This window comes from Vidua macroura, chromosome 2 (assembly GCF_024509145.1).
Source record: "Vidua macroura isolate BioBank_ID:100142 chromosome 2, ASM2450914v1, whole genome shotgun sequence".
In the NCBI taxonomy this organism is placed as follows: domain Eukaryota; kingdom Metazoa; phylum Chordata; class Aves; order Passeriformes; family Viduidae; genus Vidua; species Vidua macroura.
Genome location: NC_071572.1, coordinates 71110232 through 71115547, shown reverse-complemented (window position 1 = coordinate 71115547; position 5316 = coordinate 71110232).

Below are 5316 nucleotides of genomic sequence, written 5' to 3'. Positions count from 1 at the left end.
CTTTGTCATGTCTTTTTGTAATATATACATGCATTTTTTTATTGAACCTTAAAAGTTACTAACTGATCACCAAAATAATCTTAACCAAAGTGATGTATTTTATACAGGGTTTTTATTTATTTGTTTGGTTGCTGTGTTTTGGGGGGGTCAGTATTCCTGACCCAAGTGTCCTTCTCCATTCCACCTTCAATAAATTTATCAGGATAATAATGTCTGCTTCTTAATAACTTTTTAACAAGTCTCCACACAAAGATATCCTTTGTTGTGATTATCATGGTAAAAGTAAACCTGTAGCTTGTTTGCCTGCTTGGGCAAAGTCTTATTTTCTGTTATTAATGTGAGAAATAGTAGTTAAAAAATGATTGGTGGAACTAGCTGAAACTGCTCTCAGAAACGATACCAGTTTGTGTCATGGTCTCCGTTCATGCCAAGCAATTTCATGCTGAATAACACAGAAAGGACTCATATAGTGTGGTTTTGAAAATTCTTTGGCACATGGTATAACTGACATTGTTTCCAAAGCAAGAAGCAACAGCCTTCAAAAATAGTAAGCAGTTGTGGTAAATTAAATACAGTGGCTGGAAGTCTTCAGAATAGTTTGTGGAATTTTGGAACTTGATCAGAGGTAGAAAAACCCACTTACATGGCAGGCTGCAAGAGCTACAGGCTCTACAGTCTCTCACTTCCAGCTTTCACCCTTTTACCATGCACAGGTTCTTCTGTGTATGAGAAATTTCTGGTAGAAGTGCAAACTGCAGTTTTCAAAGCAACAGTGAAACTTTTTTTTTTTTTTTTTAATTGGTATTGTTTTTTCTTTGGCTTTTATATGGGGTAGATTTTGGGGTTTTTTTCCCCTATAAGGATGTGAAGTCAGACATTTGGGAGAATAAATTCACCTGACTTCCCGCTGGTTTTGGTGACAGTATTTGCAGTGCCATTCCCTGTGTCCTTCTCTTCAAATGTCTCCTCAGTAACTAAAGAAGAATAAACTGTCTTTCTGTGAAAAGCTTGTGTCCAATCTTACTTTGCAGTGAATGGAAAAACAGGCGGTTTTCAATAGCAAGAGTAGAAGTTCACTTGAAATGCAGTTATTTTTGGCCTGTGAACAACTTGAACCCAGGAAATGCTGATTGTATTCCAGGAAGTGAGCCTGCCTTCCAACATCCCTGATGCTGGTGGTAAGACCTGTTTTTGCTAATCAGCAAACTCACAGTGAGTAGAAGCTGCTGCTAAGTACTTGTGCTCACAAGACACAGCCTGATTGATTCCTTGGTCCTGACTCTCCTTGCTTTATACTAGTTTTAACCTATGAAAGCAGTGCCTACAGGAGATGTTGCTCCTAATTCCAGAATAAATGAGATCAGAGCTCGATATCTGCTGTAGAGCTGAAAGTGTGGATTTTGGTCACAAAACTCAACCCACAGATGTGTAGGCAGCTTTGTGTTGTAAAGCAAACACACTGTGCTGGATCTCTCTGTGCTGGTTGAAAAGTTGCGTCTTCCACACATTAGCATTGGCTGTGCAATTGTTGGGAACAATCTCTTACAGATTCCAGTGTGAAAGCAATCCTGTGAGTTAAGGCAGCCTTCATCAGTGCCTGAGAGATATCTTCATATGGAGCTGCATGAGCAGAGGTGAGAGGACTGGCTTCCAGGAGCAGGACTGCAGCAAAAGCTCGGGGCAGCAGGAACACCAGCAGGCAGCATGGTTGCCTGGTGAGCTGATTTGTATCTGTGCCTTAAAACCAGAGACTGATTATGCCTGGCAGACTGCAAGGAGGTGACACACACCATGTATGGCATCCTGCTGCTGGAACACAGGTTTAGCAATCCTCTTCAAGCAGTAGCAGCATCATTTAGGGACACCCAAAGCAAAAGGGCGAGGTGAGCATGTCTGCTCAACTGTCTCTGGGTGCAGCTTGAACTGTGGGGCAGGTACAAGGACATGAAACATTTTTAGGGACCCTAATGAGCATGTAGCAAACTTTTGAGGAACTTTGCCTTAGGTATGACCTCAAGGGAATTTTCCTCCTTAAAAGGTGGTGAGTAGGGTTAATTGTGGGCTATCATGTTGGCCAGTGTGGCTTAGCAAGTGCAGTCATGGGAGAAACCAGTGTATCCTGTGCTCAAGGACACAATTAAATTTCTAATCTACGAAGTTCTATATGAAAAATGCAGCTGCTTCTTCATCCCTGTTGGATATCTGAAGATATGCTTGTGGGTCACAAAGCTTATCAAATTTTTCTATCAGCTGTGCCTCTCTACCAAAAAAAAAATTCCTAGCCTTATAAGTTGCAAGTTTCTTTCCAATTTAGAAAGTGTTTTCATCTTCTATCATGTCCAGTTATATTTGTTTACCATTGCTATTCACTGGGGAGTATCAGTGCGCTTCAAGTATGCAGTTTGGATCCTCTTTTGCTTCCTGGGGAAGAGAGGGGAGAAAAGAGTGTAGAGTTGGAGCAGGAAGATGGAATGTAAGTGAACGGAACAATCAGTGATTGGTGGGGGTAAGTGTAAAGAAGGTGCAGAAATTCTGTGCAGAGTACTGCAAAACAGATTATTTTAGGGCTACAAAGATAAATTAATTCCAGAATAACCTCTTTTAATGCTGACTTATACTGGAGTAAGCTGTGTCTTGCAGTCCTGACAACAGAGGAGCCATGCATTTCCACTGATGCAAACCTCTAGGTCTGATTGAGAATTATATTTTCAGATGTTTCACTTCCAGTTGCAAATTCTCAGTTTTAAGCAAATGTTAAGCTAAACTAAACAACTAATTTAACTAAACTAATCATGTTGGTGGTGGTGTCTCTCATTTAAGCCAGAGGATTGTCTCAGAGAGACAACACTTGAAAAAGAGGCAAGAAGCTTTATGTGCCAGAATGGCAGCCTGAAGCTCTGTGTGTCTGGGTGACATTGCTCTGCTGGGGCAGGACTTAGACTCAGCAGTACAAGAAATTATTCCCAGCTTCCCTTTGCTGTGTGGAGTGTGAAGCTTCCCATGGAAGGACATTGATTCAGAGGGAGAGAAAAAGGCTTCTTGAGATTAATCACCTATGGATTAGCTGTTTTGCATTAAGAGCTGTAGGAGGCAGATTGATGTCCAGTTATTCAATGGGCATTTGGTGACTGTGAGGGTGATTTGCCATGTGGGATGGTTTGTTGTAGATGTTTTCAAGGGCCAGTAGAGTTGGTTATTTACCCTAGAGAAATTAGAAATTGGTGAAGACATTCAATATTTTAACTTATCTTTAGGACATCTGAAAAAGGAACCTGTACCCTTGGGGAATGCAGTCAGACTACTGTTCTCAGGCCCCATCATGGCTCTGAACCACAAGTTTTGCTGAACAGCACTGATTAAGTATGAAAGTTCTCTGGTCAGCTCTGGAGTATATTAACCAGAACTCATGATATGCTTTTTCTAATCACTACAGTGTCACAGTGGTACCATGCATATGGTGATTTGGAACACTGTAATCACTAGTAATGTGCTCCACATTAATAATTATTTATTATCTGGTTGTTTTTCAGTTCTGTCTTTCTGAAGCCAAATAAATTAGGACAGAAGTTCATTGCAGTACCAAAGTCAAACACTGAAAGACTAGAGACTGCTGAATTCAGTACTTTCTGCAGTCTTCCCTTATTCCCCCAGTTCTCAAAATATACTTTTATTTTCAGCAGATTCTTGTTGTTGATAGAAAAATTATCTGCTTCAACATTTCATTTGATTTTTTTGCATTAACTTTGTGTAACCCACAGGCTTTAATGCATAACCTGAGATGTACTTTTAAGTGAGTCACTTTCTTTCAGATGTTTTTGAGTTGTAAGGTTCACATCATAGCATATGACCATTTCCCAAGCTGAAGTGGATGTGTGGGGTCCTTTCATCTTCTGAGACAGTAGGACAGCTCAAATTTGTGCAGTTGCCCGTTCAACACAGACATTTGGCCAGTGTTTACCTTAAATACATATTCAGCTGAATGTTTTGGTTTATGTACAGCATGGGGGAGCTCAAACAGATGTACAGATAACATCCAGTTCTTCAGAAAGGCATTTAGCAGCCTTATTGTTGTTTTGTCTGCCTGCCCACCTCCCACATATATCTGCCCTGCTCATGTTGAGGATGTAAAATGTCAAACTGACAGTTCAAGTGCAGCCAAACAGCAAACAAATGTGAATAATGGGAAATCTCTACCTGAGGCTGCCCCACCTGCCATTAGTGAGAAAACATGGGTCCAAGAGAGAGTTTGCTATATTGTCTCTGGAAGACCCATGAAGATGGATGCAACCCTCTGCCATTACCGGCTTTAGCCATTTTAAACTCCTGCCTTAGGAGTAGAGCTCTGTGTCTGTGTGTGTTTGTGTATGGAGAGGTGTGTGCCATTACCTAGAAGAACTGTGGGCTTTGGGGGGACATAATTCCAATCTTCTGATAGAACTGTATTTTCCCTCATAATATAAGTTCAGGAATTACAAGATACACTACCTATTTTCTTTTGTTCATATCTAAATTGCCTCCAGATCCTCAGGCTGAGGATGGATTCCAGTTTAATACCTTGTTATACAAGTGTGACAGTGGCATAGGAGTGCTACATTATATCTATGGACATAATTACTTTCTAATTTAATCTTTTTTGTATTTTGCTGTTTGTGAGCATGCAAGACACTACCTCTGCGATCAGAGGTGTTTCACCCACAATATCACCCATAATATTTATTTGCCCAGCATGTCATAAGGACAGTAAAAGAACAGTGGCTTTGGCAGCTGTTTCACCCAGCCTGCACAAGTGGCATTGTTGCTGTTTTGAGCATGTTTCTGTATGGCAAATGAGGCAGACTTTTCAAAAGCTCTAAGTGTTGTGAAGTGCCTTATGTTCTCAGCAGCCAACACCAAACAGGTAAAGGATCTTGTTGGGATGACACTGTTGAGAAACTGAACTTTTACAGGGAATTGCATTGTCAAGACAACATCAGTTATACAAAAATAATAAAGTCATCAGTTACGCTGTGATTGGCTTGAAAATCATAAAACTTTAATGAATAAAGACAAGAAACAGTGTGGGGCTGGAGATCTCATAGAAGTAAATACCAGAGTGATTTACAAAATTAGGACAGCTTGTTTGCAGCACATGGGAACTTGGATGGCAGAATTCTGGCAGAAGCACAGCAGAGCTGGACACACACCTCTTCCCTAGAAATGTTTTCCTGAACCTGACTGCAACTCTGGCCACTGTGGAAATTTTTTCAAGTGCTTCTGATACGACTGGCCAGCAGGCACCGCTCTAAGATCAGCAATTGCTTGGCTGCTGTGGCATTT